This window comes from Lynx rufus, unplaced genomic scaffold (genome assembly GCF_022079265.1).
Source record: "Lynx rufus isolate CCGP_SWC_20201006 ecotype Redwood Valley unplaced genomic scaffold, mLynRuf1.p SCAF_9, whole genome shotgun sequence".
NCBI lineage: Eukaryota > Metazoa > Chordata > Mammalia > Carnivora > Felidae > Lynx > Lynx rufus.
The window spans coordinates 94,994,136-95,008,911 of record NW_025814897.1 but is presented as its reverse complement, the minus strand read 5'-3'; positions in this window follow the sequence as shown (position 1 = coordinate 95,008,911).

Here is a 14,776-nt window from a genome sequence, read left to right as displayed (position 1 = left end):
AGTTTTGATCAAGCTCTTAACCACCATTGTCTTCCTCCCTTCCTGGTCACTGATTTGTTCCTGAGTTTTGGAGGACAATTTTTAAGGAACATGAAGTTCATATTCACCTGCCTTTTCCCACCATCTATAGATTGATTGCCAAATACCACGTGTTAATTCGTATCTAAGAGTATGGGCAATGCTGTATCTCTTACTGGCATGACAACTGGCTCATCTGTCTGCTGCCACTTCTCTTGTTGTAATCTTCAGTTTCAAAGAAAGTAAAATTCAACTGAACTGCAACATTTCTGCAGTGACTGACATGTGAGTAGCTGTTTGGAACCAAATGAATTACAAGTTATTTTACCCACTGCTGTGTTGAGAAATGGTTGTCTTAAGTTTTGAGGGAGGGAAAAAAAAAGTAAGTAGAGGAAGTTAGGGGAAAGAAGGTAATAATGCATACACAGGAACCATTACAATTGCTATATGTTCCTGTTTCCATTCTGAGGAGGCAAAGTAGGCTGCAATTCTTGCACTTTGATTATTATAGAATCTCTTCTGTATCCTTACCATAAGTATCCCTTTTCTGGAGCTGGACTGTGAATGGTTGTCTGTTTCAGAAATCAAGGAAGACAATGGAATAACCATCTGTTCTCACACTAATCTTCAGCTCTTTGGTTTCATGTATTTGGAGTTCTATGATCTGCCACGCCTCCACATGAGGACTACGGCTTTATGATCAGTGCTTTTTTTCTAGTCATCAACTGATTTTCCCAGTCTATACAGGGCATATTTCCTCCAAATCATCTCCCAGTTTTTAACCTCCTTTAAAAAAAGAAGAAAGAAAGCAAAAAAGTGCATACTTTTTTTTTTTAGCCAATATGATATTTGGCAAATAGACAATTGTGAGAAAGTAGATTTGGATTTTTCCTATAAGGTTCTAGTGTGACTCTTGGTATCACACTTTGCTCTTAGAATCACAAATTTCTCAGCCCGTCGATGGAACTGAAGTCTCTACATATGAAAGATTATTGTGAATCCCAAACCCATGTCAATGGGAATTTATTACTCAGAGTTCTGAACTGAGAATGTATCTCCTCTCTCTTTTTTATACCTCATACTAGAAGTGATTGTCTCTGCTTGTTACTCCTCTAGCTCATTTTGTTCTAAAGTTCCAGACTCCTGTCTTTTAGTAGATTGTGTTGGCTCTTTACACAGACTTTGGTAAGTGGGATTTTCCTACATCAATCTCCTCTGCACTTACTACATTAATCTTCTCATCTCTTTCTCTTTTGGACGTTGACAAATTGTTGTCTCCCCCCACCCTTAGTTCCTTTAAATACACACATCCACCTTCCTCAGCTAAATAGAGCCAGGATGTCACCAGCTCCAAACCACTGAACTTGAAACAAATGACTCTGACTTCCTGGCAGCTTTGGATTGAATAAATAGCTTAGATTTCTATTTCACCGTGTAATTCCCAGTCTCTGAGAAATGTTTTAGAAAGTAGGTGTAAGGAGAACAGTAACAACCATACTTGCTATCTGTAAAGAGTCCTTGTTAACCAACACCATTACCAATGTAAAGCTTTTGAATGTAGTTTTCAGTAAACATTTCTTAGCGGAGGTACATAAGTACCTAGCAAAAGACAGCCTGTGATGAAGAATATAAAAGGACTTGGTTGAAAAAGACCTGGAATAGAGAGTGTTACATTGCATATAGATGTTCAAAAAATATGTATTGAACTGAATGACACAGCAAGTAAGTTAAGTTCCTTAGAAAAGTATATGGAGATACAGTTCAATGTTTCTATCCAAAAGTTCCCACTTTGTGCATGTATTGTAGCACAGAGTGCAGTCATAGAGGGGGTGGGGGCTGAGATGCCTTTATTTCTTCATCCTCACTCCATATAAGCAAGGATAACTGTCCTCCTTTGTCTAATACAGTTGTATGATAATTTGAAAAATAATACAAAGAAGGTTGCTCCTTGAGGTAAGAGAATATATCATATTGAACTCTATGGCCACAGTGCCTAGCAATATGCCTGCATTATAGTAGGTATATGATGGATACTTGCTGGATGAGAGGGAGACTCTAGGGAAAATAAAAAGCAAAGCCATGAAGGAACTCTCCGAATCACACCCTCTCCATTCAAATATTCATGAACTGATGAGGCGGAGAAATTGTTCTGCTCCGTTACAATGTCTGTCCCCGTTCCCTCTTCCACACATGTAAGCAGCAAGCACTTACTGTCAGATTGTGACCCTGGGGAAGTCATTCATTTCCACTTGAACCAGCTGTTTCAAATAACTTGTGCATGTTGCGTTTACCAAAGGAAAATTATACCTTTTTTTTTTCTTTGATTTACTGAGGGATTTTTATTTGGAAAACATTTACTTGTATCTTTCTGCTGCTGTGATAGATTTCACAGCAGGCTTCTCACTATGAAAGAGGAGCCCCCACAAACTCTTACCCTTTTTCAAGGCCCCTTAGGGTGCCAGGCAAAGGGGAACATGAAGGATGTGTTAGGGGAGCAGAGTGTTCTCCTGAAATCAGAACTCACAAGGGGCAACTTCTGAGCATGTGTATTGAAAAGCAGCCTGCAGGAAGGGCAAGGTAGGGTTCAAATATTAGATTCAAAATTGTAAGATTGGATCTTTCTGTTCCACCTTTGTGAGAACAAATGAGAATAAGAATAAGATATACCTCTGTACAGTGTATATAATGTTTCTAATACATAAGAGGTGCTCAAAAATTGTAGCTACTGTTTTAATCATTCAGGGGGGAAAAAAACCCTTCCCTTTTAAGTAAAGAAACAATAAAACTTACATATCACTAGAGGTATCATAGGGGGTACTTCAGATTGCTTTTCCGATAGAGGTGATAGAATTGCACGACACAGTCCATATTATTTTGCTAGATCGAACTTGTAACAAATAATTTGCGTTTCTAGGAAGCAGGTACTTTGTCTGTGGTACCAAGAAATAGTCCTAGCATACAATAGATGTTCAATAAGCATGTGTTTAATAACAAAATGCATAGATTAGGAAAACAGACTGTGATGCATGATAAGCAATAATGTAACATTCATATAGTAAGAACAGACTAGATGGAGAGCTTTAGGCCCTATAGAATATAAAAAAAAAAAAAATGAATGATGGAGACACTGCCTTTGCCCTCCAGTGTGATTTGGTAGTCAAGACATATAGGGCATGTTCCAGGAAGAGTGAGTCATCTTGTGACTGGAGCATCAGATTTGGGGAGATTTGAGATTTAATGTTAAACAAATTGGGAAAATGTGGAATGATATAATAAATGACTTTGAATTCTAAGAAACCCAGCAAGAATGTTTGATCCAAAGGAAATCCTGATCAGATGTGAGCAGTTAGGAGAATATTGAAATAGTCTGGTTTGCTGGTTTTTGAACTCTCAAATGCAGGATGTAGAAATGAGTGGCGGTGCTCTATGATTCATACCCTTACTTTAACCAGAGTTCATCCACTTTAAAATCAGTTATATATTTAAAAGTAAGTACTCCTGGGAAGAGGGGGAAAGACCACCAACTCTGACCTAACATGTCGAGGAAAACGTAGGTCAAATCCGGCAGTTGATGGGGCGCCTGGGTGGCGCAGTCGGTTAAGCGTCCGACTTCAGCCAGGTCACGATCTCGCGGTCCGTGAGTTCGAGCCCCGCGTCAGGCTCTGGGCTGATGGCTCGGAGCCTGGAGCCTGTTTCCGATTCTGTGTCTCCCTCTCTCTCTGCCCCTCCCCTGTTCATGCTCTGTCTCTCTCTGTCCCAAAAATAAATAAAAACGTTGAAAAAAAAATTAAAAAAAAAATCCGGCAGTTGTTAAACAATTTCAGTGTAGAGTTTGGCGAGTCATTTTAGGGTGAAAAAGAAGGAAAATCAAATGAGATGCCCAGGCTGGAATAGAGATAAAGTTAATCCAGGGAAACATGGGAGAAAAAAATAAGCTTAGATGAAAAGATGAACAATTCTATATATGAATTAAAGTGGAACCACTGAATTTGCGAGGAAGAGGACAAATGACTTCATAAGCAAACTACTGAAATGCAGGGATTCTCCAAAGGTCATCCACAGACTTCTGCCAAATTAGACTGATCAGAATTGACTTGGCAGCTTTAAAAAATTATAGATTCTTGGGCCTTGCCTTTTGAGATTCTACTCTAGTAGATCTGGGGTAGGGCAAGGAAAGCTATATTTGTTCTAAAGGTGCTGCTGCTTTCTAATGGGCAGCCATTGGGCAAAATCACTGATCTACCCCAGTGTCCTGGGTTGTCCACCTAGATTTGGGTCTAATTTGGGGCCTTGGAATAAACAGTAAACAGATAACTAAAAGAAGAAAAAATAAAAATGCTATCCATCAGGTTTTTCCCCCCATTGATGCTTTTTTGTTAGTCACTCCTAATGATGAAACAAAAAAAAGATTCCAACCCTGACAAGCTGAAGTTTTGTTTTGGTTATTGTGGTCCTTTCAAGGAAAGGATCCATATTCTATTTCCTTCAAGGAAAACTTTTCCTCCCCTGCTGAAGCCAAGATATAACCTTCTTCTTATAAAGGAAATTTAAATGTAAAAATTAAGTACACTCTCACCATGTTAGCATTTGAGGTAACTTTAAATATCATGTGATCCACCTGTCTCATTTAGGAAACTGAAAATGTCAAAGGAATTTTCTGATTTGTCACTTAGAAGCCAGGGTAATTTCTTATTTACTTTTGTATTCTCTGTACCTATTACATTTCGGGTTCATAGTAAATGTATATTGGTTTTATGTGCTATAATGACTTAGCCAAGATATTTATTTCTTTTTTCCCTCTCTCTCCTACTGCACATATATGCACACATGCTCCTAGACACACATATATCACATATCAGTCATGGGCTATTGTTGGGATCCCATTGGCATAATGTCAGGATTCATCATCTTCCAAAATGTGGCTTCACTGGACAGAGCAATCATCTATTTTTCTTCAATAGACTACTTAAAAAATTTTGTAACATAGGTAATGAGGGATTCTTAACTAATTTGCTATTTTCAGAGAACATTTTCATATTTCAGTTCTTTCTCAATATAACATGGGATGAAAATCCCAAGGTTATAGTATTTCACATAAGGTTGTCTATATGTTATGTTAATGACTATGTTGAAATTACAACTTAAATAACTATCAGGACAATAGTTGAGCAATTTCATACCCCAGGTGGAATTAAAAGGACAAAAAGGATCAAAGGGAATTTAAAAACAGTGAGGAATGTTTCAGATTTTCCTTTGTTGAAGATATATCCAGAGTTTGATTGAATGATGGTAAGCAATCTAATAATCCATACATTTATAGAGAAATTTCCAATTTTCAAAGCACCCTCACAAATATTATATCATTTAATTTTCAAAACAACACAATGTGGTGATTCCAAGAGGTATTGGTTTCTTCCACTTATAGATGAGGAACCGAGACACCAAGGATTAATCAGAGGCATTTGGGAAGTTTTTATATTCCCCTTGGTTACATAAAAATCAATATGGGAGGAAGACAGAAGGGACGCTCTGCCACTTTTTGAAATGGCCAGTAAAGACCATCTTTGAGAGGAGACCATGTGATGGTATTACAAGCAACACACTGAGCCGTGCCATTGAAAGTGAATCTGGATGGGCTAATAACTGACTTCAAGCAACTCCATTTTGCTTTTGAACTACATTTTTATCTTAGCCAAGACTAAGAACACAGCATTTTCAGTCTGCTTTAGCAGCTTTTAGATCCATAATAGCCCAATCCAATTAAAGGCCTATTCACTTCCACTATTACCATTACACTAGGTTGCTCTGGAAAGATAAAAGTAAGTTGAGCAAGGCAAATCCCATCTGAAGATGAACAATTCTTCCTATTTATTGACATCATCCTTGTCTTTTGTAGATTGGCTTGGCATTCATTTCATGGGGCTTTCAGGAGTGATTGTTTGCTAAGTGAATGAAAGAAAAATTGAAAGCATCAGTGTTTACCTGACCTAAGACTTACATGGCAAAAGCTATGACCAAAGAGCAAGTTAATGGATACATTGGTCACAAACCATAGAGGCAAATGTTTGGAATGTCTTCGAAGTTTAACACATATTTTACACTCCACTGGCAACATTTAAAAGCTTTGACCTTAGCCTATAACAATCTGAGAAGAGAGGAAGGGTTAAGTGAAGTTTGAGCTACATATCTAACAAACTGAATTTATGTCTGCTAATGTGAAATATTTATTTAATCCAGCACAACAGAATATGATAATCCATGGACTAAGAAATAGGAGACATGGGTTCTAGATGTTACCAGTAGTTATCAGTGTGCTCATCCTAAATCATTTGAGCACTGGGGTTTGCTATAAAAGACCATGGCAAAATAATTGTTCTGTAGTCAGAAAACCTAGGCTAGTATTCTAAAATCACTCACCCTCACCCTGCTGAATGTAGCTAAATTATTCATAGACCCAAACATTGATATTATGCCTGTGACCTAAAGCTTAAACCACAAACTTCAATATTAGCCCTTTCTCCAGAGACTTCCCAGACCAAGCCAATTCCTAATTGAGAGATAAGCTTAAATCTCATTTATCATAGAGATTCTGGCAACATGTGAAACCCAGGCTCTCAGGGAGGCCAGGAAAAGTGCAAATTCTAAATTCAAAATCCTTCATCATGTCAGAGTTCTGGCTTCAGTGCATTACCTTGTTCTTAATCTTAATCCACCCTCTGGAGACAGATGAAGAGGGAATGGGAGTAGGGTGGAGTGCATGTAATAAAGATCAGTGTTTTACAAAAATATCTGACAAAATGCCAGGCATATAAAAATGTTAAAGTTTGGTTAGTATTATTTTTATTGTTATCTCTATTATTGTTATTATCATTCTTGTTGTTGTTGTTGTTGTTAATTATTATCAGCAGCCCCAGAAAAAACATCTTAAAGGCTATAAGGTAATTCCATCAAACAGTCCCTGTGTTAGGAACTTTGAATGTAGTCTCTGTTCTCAAGTGACCCAGTATGAACTTTGTATCTATAAGGAAATAAATTAAAGGCACAGTGTCTTCTTCAACTGGATAATCCAGTGCATATGATCCCATCAATGGGTATGCCTCCTCCATACAAAATATCTATCAGAGGTGAGGAAGATGGCGGCGTAGGAGGACGCTGGGCTCACCGCGCGTCCTGCTGATCACTTAGATTCCACCTACACCTGCCTAAATAACCCAGAAAACCGCCAGAGGATTAGCAGAACGGAGTCACCGGACCCAAGTGCAGACGAGAGGCCCACGGAAGAGGGTAGGAAGGGCGGCGAGGCGGTGCGCGCTCCACGGACTGGCGGGAGGGAGCCGGGGCGGAGGGGCGGCTCGCCGGCCAAGCAGAGCCCCCGAGTCCGGCTTGCAAAAGCGGAGGGGCCTGACGGACTGTGTTCCGACAGCAAGCGCGACTTAGCGTCTGGGAGGTCATAAGTTAACAGCTCTGCTCGGAAAGCGGGAAGGCTGGAGGACAAAGGGAGGGTGAGCTGCGGAGCCCCCGGACGACAGAGCTCAGTTTGGCGGGGAACAAAGGCGCTCTCCAGCGCCATCTCCCCCGCCCATCCCCCAGCCAAAATCCCAAAGGGAACCGGCTCCGGCCAGGGAAATTGCTCGCTCCGCGCGAACACCCAACTCTGTGCTTCTGCGGAGCCAAACCTCCGGCAGCGATCTGACTCCCTCCGGCTGCACAGGGCCCCTCCTGAAGTGGATCACCTAAGGAGAAGCGAGCTAAGCCTGCCCCCCCTGCCGCCGTGCACCTTGCCTTCCCACCCCAGCTAATACGCCAGATCCCCAGCATCACAAGCCTGGCAGTGTGCAAGTAGCCCAGACGGGCCACGCCACCCCACAGTGAATCCCGCCCCTAGGAGAGGGGAAGAGAAGGCACACACCAGTCTGACTGTGGCCCCAGCGGTGGGCTGGGGGCAGACATCAGGTCGGACTGCGGCCCCGCCCACCAACTCCAGTTATACACCACAGCACAGGGGAAGTGCCCTGCAGGCCCTCACCACACCAGGGACTATCCAAAATGACCAAGCGGAAGAATTCCCCCCAGAAGAATCTCCAGGAAATAACAACAGCTAATGAGCTGATCAAAAAGGATTTAAATAATATAACAGAAAGTGAATTTAGAATAATAGTCATAAAATTAATCGCTGGGCTGGAAAACAGCATACAGGACAGCAGAGAATCTCTTGCTACAGACATCAGGGGACTAATGAACAGGCACGAGGAGCTGAAAAACGCTTTAAAGGAAATGGAAAACAAAATGCAAACCACCACAGCTCGGATGGAAGAGGCAGAGGAGAGAATAGGTGAACTAGAAGATAAAGTTATGGAAAAAGAGGAAGCTGAGAAAAAGAGAGATAAAAAAATCCAGGAGTATGAGGGGAAAATTAGAGAACTAAGTGATACACTAAAAAGAAATAATTTACGCATAATTGGTATCCCAGAGGAGGAAGAGAGAGGGAAAGGTGCTGAAGGGGTACTTGAAGAAATCATAGCTGAGAACTTCCCTGAACTGGGGAAGGAAAAAGGCATTGAAATCCAAGAGGCACAGAGAACTCCCTTCAGACGTAACTTGAATCGATCTTCTGCACGACATATCATAGTGAAACTGGCAAAATACAAGGATAAAGAGAAAATTCTGAAAGCAGCAAGGGGTAAACGTGCCCTCACATATAAAGGGAGACCTATAAGACTCGTGACTGATCTCTCTTTTGAAACTTGGCAGGCCAGAAAGAATTGGCACGAGATTTTCAGGGTGCTAGACAGCAAAAATATGCAGCCAAGAATCCTTTATCCAGCAAGTCTGTCATTTAGAATAGAAGGAGAGATAAAGGTCTTCCCAAACAAACAAAAACTGAAGGAATTCGTCACCACTAAACCAGCCCTACAAGAGATCCTAAGGGGGACCCTGTGAGACAAAGTACCAGAGACATCACTACAAGCATAAAACATACAGACATCACAATGACTCTAAACCCGTATCTTTCTATAATAACACTGAATGTAAATGGATTAAATGCGCCAACCAAAAGACATAGGGTATCAGAATGGATAAAAAAACAAGACCCATCTATTTGCTGTCTACAAGAGACTCATTTTAGACCTGAGGACACCTTTAGATTGAGAGTGAGGGGATGGAGAACTATTTATCATGCTACTGGAAGCCAGAAGAAAGCTGGAGTAGCCATACTTATATCAGACAAACTAGACTTTAAATTAAAGGCTGTAACAAGAGATGAAGAAGGACATTATATAATAGTTACAGGGTCTATCCATCAGGAAGAGCTAACAATTATAAACGTCTATGCGCCGAATACCGGAGCCCCCAAATATATAAAACAATTACTCATAAACATAAGCAACCTTATTGATAAGAATGTGGTAATTGCTGGGGACTTTAACACCCCACTTACAGAAATGGATAGATCATCTAGACGCACGGTCAATAAAGAAACAAGGGCCCTGAATGAGACACTGGATCAGATGGACTTGACAGATATATTTAGAACTCTGCATCCCAAAGCAACAGAATATACTTTCTTCTCGAGTGCACATGGAACATTCTCCAAGATAGATCATATACTGGGTCACAAATCAGCCCTTCATAAGTTTACAAGAATTGAAATTATACCATGCATACTTTCAGACCACAATGCTATGAAGCTTGAAGTCAACCACAGGAAAAAGTCTGGAAAACCTCCAAAAGCATGGAGGTTAAAGAACACCCTACTCACGAATGAGTGGGTCAACCAGGCAATTAGAGAAGAAATCAAAAAATATATGGAAACAAACGAAAATGAAAATACAACAATCCAAACGCTTTGGGACGCAGCGAAGGCAGTCCTGAGAGGAAAATACATCGCAATCCAGGCCTATCTCAAGAAACAAGAAAAATCCCAAATACAAAATCTAACAGCACACCTAAAGGAAATAGAAGCAGAACAGCAAAGGCAGCCTAAACCCAGCAGAAGAAGAGAAATAATAAAGATCAGAGCAGAAATAAACAATATAGAATCTAAAAAAACTGTAGAGCAGATCAACGAAACCAAGAGTTGGTTTTTTGAAAAAATAAACAAAATTGACAAACCTCTAGCCAGGCTTCTCAAAAAGAAAAGGGAGATGACCCAAATAGATAAAATCATGAATGAAAATGGAATTATTACAACCAATCCCTCAGAGATACAAACAATTATCAGGGAATACTATGAAAAATTATATGCCAACAAATTGGACAACCTGGAAGAAATGGACAAATTCCTGAACACCCACACTCTTCCAAAACTCAATCAGGAGGAAATAGAAAGCTTGAACAGACCCATAACCAGCGAAGAAATTGAATCGGTTATCAAAAATCTCCCAACAAATAAGAGTCCAGGACCAGATGGCTTCCCAGGGGAGTTCTACCAGACGTTTAAAGCAGAGATAATACCTATCCTTCTCAAGCTATTCCAAGAAATAGAAAGGGAAGGAAAACTTCCAGACTCATTCTATGAAGCCAGTATTACTTTGATTCCTAAACCAGACAGAGACCCAGTAAAAAAAGAGAACTACAGGCCAATATCCCTGATGAATATGGATGCCAAAATTCTCAATAAGATACTAGCAAATCGAATTCAACAGCATATAAAAAGAATTATTCACCATGATCAAGTGGGATTCATTCCTGGGATGCAGGGCTGGTTCAACATTCGCAAATCAATCAACGTGATACATCACATTAACAAAAAAAAAGAGAAGAACCATATGATCCTGTCAATCGATGCAGAAAAGGCCTTTGATAAAATCCAGCACCCTTTCTTAATAAAAACCCTTGAGAAAGTCAGGATAGAAGGAACATACTTAAAGATCATAAAAGCCATTTATGAAAAGCCCACAGCTAACATCATCCTCAACGGGGAAAAACTGAGAGCTTTTTCCCTGAGATCAGGAACACGACAGGGATGCCCACTCTCACCGTTGTTATTTAACATAGTGCTGGAAGTTCTAGCATCAGCAATCAGACAACAAAAGGAAATCAAAGGCATCAAAATTGGCAAAGATGAAGTCAAGCTTTCGCTTTTTGCAGATGACATGATATTATACATGGAAAATCCGATAGACTCCACCAAAAGTCTGCTAGAACTGATACATGAATTCAGCAAAGTTGCAGGATACAAAATCAATGTACAAAAATCAGTTGCATTCTTATACACTAACAATGAAGCAACAGAAAGACAAATAAAGAAACTGATCCCATTCACAATTGCACCAAAAAGCATAAAATACCTAGGAATAAATCTAACCAAAGATGTAAAGGATCTGTATGCTGAAAACTATAGAAAGCTTATGAAGGTAATTGAAGAAGATTTAAAGAAATGGAAAGACATTCCCTGCTCATGGATTGGAAAAATAAATATTGTCAAAATGTCAATACTACCCAAAGCTATCTACACATTCAATGCAATCCCAATCAAAATTGCACCAGCATTCTTCTCGAAACTAGAACAAGCAATCCTAAAATTCATATGGAACCACAAAAGGCCCCGAATAGCCAAAGGAATTTTGAAGAAGAAGACCAAAGCAGGAGGCATCACAATCCCAGACTTCAGCCTCTACTACAAAGCTGTCATCATCAAGACAGCATGGTATTGGCACAAAAACAGACACACAGACCAATGGAATAGAATAGAAACCCCAGAACTAGACCCACAAACATATGGCCAACTCATCTTTGACAAAGCAGGAAAGAACATCCAATGGAAAAAAGACAGCCTCTTTAACAAATGGTGCTGGGAGAACTGGACAGCAACATGCAGAAGGTTGAAACTAGACCACTTTCTCACACCATTTACAAAAATAAACTCAAAATGGATAAAGGACCTAAATGTGAGACAGGAAACCATCAGAACCTTAGAGGAGAAAGCAGGAAAAGACCTCTCTGACCTCAGCCGTAGCAATCTCTTACTCGACACATCCCCAAAGGCAAGGGAATTAAAAGCAAAAGTGAATTACTGGGACCTTATGAAGATAAAAAGCTTCTGCACAGCAAAGGAAACAACCAACAAAACTAAAAGACAACCAACGGAATGGGAAAAGATATTTGCAAATGACATATCGGACAAAGGGCTAGTATCTAAAATCTATAAAGAGCTCACCAAACTCCACACCCGAAAAACTAATAACCCAGTGAAGAAATGGGCAGAAAACATGAATAGACACTTCTCTAAAGAAGACATCCAGATGGCCAACAGGCACATGAAAAGATGTTCAGCGTCGCTCCTTATCAGGGAAATACAAATCAAAACCACACTCAGGTATCACCTCACGCCAGTCAGAGTGGCCAAAATGAACAAATCAGGAGACTATAGATGCTGGAGAGGATGTGGAGAAACGGGAACCCTCTTGCACTGTTGGTGGGAATGCAAATTGGTGCAGCCGCTCTGGAAAACAGTGTGGAGGTTCCTCAGAAAATTAAAAATAGACCTACCCTATGACCCAGCAATAGCACTGCTAGGAATCTACCCAAGGGATACAGGAGTACTGATGCATAGGGGCACTTGTACCCCAATGTTCATAGCAGCACTCTCAACAATAGCCAAATTATGGAAAGAGCCTAAATGTCCATCAACTGATGAATGGATAAAGAAATTGTGGTTTATATACACAATGGAATACTACGTGGCAATGAGAAAAAATGAAATATGGCCTTTTGTAGCAAAGTGGATGGAACTGGAGAGTGTGATGCTAAGTGAAATAAGCCATACAGAGAAAGACAGATACCATATGGTTTCACTCTTATGTGGATCCTGAGAAACTCAACAGGAACCCATGGGGGAGGGGAAGGGAGAAAAAAAAAAAGACGTTAGAGTGGGAGAGAGCCAAAGCATAAGAGACTGTTAAAAACTGAGAACAAACTGAGGGTTGATGGGGGGTGGGAGGGAGGGGCGGGTGGGTGATGGGTATTGAGGAGGGCACCTTTTGGGATGAGCACTGGGTGTTGTATGGAAACCAATTTGTCAATAAACTTCATAAAAAAAAAAAAAAATATCTATCAAAACATCCAGATAGCTGTCTGTCCCCATTACTATAACAGACATGCAGTCTTTCTGGAATACAGATGAATGCCACCCAGGTGTTGGTGTGAACAAACAGAACAGGTTAAACTGGCTGTCCTCAAATGATTCCCTCAAAAAGAAAGATGGGACTCAATTATTCAAACTGAACTAGGTACCCCATGGCCACCAGTCACCTTCCAAGGTGTAACCTCCAGCTCATATATGTCCTACTTGGGGAGAGGGCATCAATGGTAAAAAAACAAAAACTCTTTTCAATGGCACCATGTGTGCCCTTGAAAATGCAGTTTTTGTGTGCAAGTCAGATATTAACTTGCCTTCCTTCTGAAAATATGGTGACTGCCTGTTAGGAGTCATAGAAACCCTCAAGTATTTAAGGAAACGGTACAGTTAGGTCAGGTAGCTCTCAGATGACTACAGATATCTCTTTCAAGTAAGATTACCCTGGTTTACTAAGGGAGCTTCTTGGAGGGAAAACCAAGGTTTTGTTATTTTTGTGTAAACTTCAGACAGTTATCTTGATGGTAAGACCATCCACTCAGAAAAACTGGTCAAAATGTATCCCTGAAAGGCATGAAAGTCAGACTCAACTCACTGGCCAGGGTTGTTATAGATGATCAAATTACCCCAGACTTACTCCTTGCAAGCCAGTTTAATGCAATCACTAAGACATCTCTCTCTACCTGGATTAATGCCATGGACCAAATGTAAAGATCAATACAGACTCTTAAAGAGAAAATCACCTGACTTTCTAAGTTAGGCAGTGATAATTTTGTGATTTGTTCAACTTGTTGGGTCCGGGACCTGAGGAGCATAGTTGAGGTCATCATTGTAGGTTGACCTCATCCTCCTGCTTGGAATTCGGTTGATAGAAGCCTTTATTCCATCCTATATGAGACCAATTGAACCGATTTATTTCTAGCCAAAGTTTTTTGGGTTAATTGGAGTGGCTGTTGGCTTATCATATTCACGGGAACACTTTATAGAAGTCAAGACAATGTAGGGATAAGATATAAATATGTTGGGGAGGTAATTTTCCATGTGCTCTCCATACTTCCACATGTCTTACAAGCAGAGCCACTGACTCCTTTTGTCCTGTACTATCTTTTCAAGGATGTTTGTAGAGCAAACGGCTTTGGAAGATAGAGATAATGTCTCCCTCTAGAGAAAAGTGCAGGTTTGTTTGCTGTACCATATAATAAAGATTATATCTCTGTCCTGGGCAAAAAATTAAGTAGCTTCATTGCCTATTATCAAAAATTTGGGTTCTTTAGGCTGGATTCCTGTGGTATAAACACACCCTGTATATGCAGATGTCACATAGCTTTTTTTTTTTTTTATCATTCTATGACATTTGAGGCTCTGAGAACAGCACAAATGCTGATACCCTAGATGCTGCTATTGCTGTTAAAGTTCTTCCTGTCTGATCCAGGAGTTTTGTGTCTTGCTGCCTTCCATGAAATTGTGGCAGGCTAACTTTTTAGTTTGCAAGTAAGGTTAAAGTCTCAAGCTCTCCAGACTTCTTGACAGAGGGTGGGCAGGGTGGTAGAATTATGGTGATAAATGTTCTTATGTTTTTAGATTTTTGCATTTTATTTCAATTTGTGATAGCTAATATGTTTGTAATGATAATTCTTTTTAATGTTTACTTATTTTTGAGAGACGGAGAGAGACAGATCA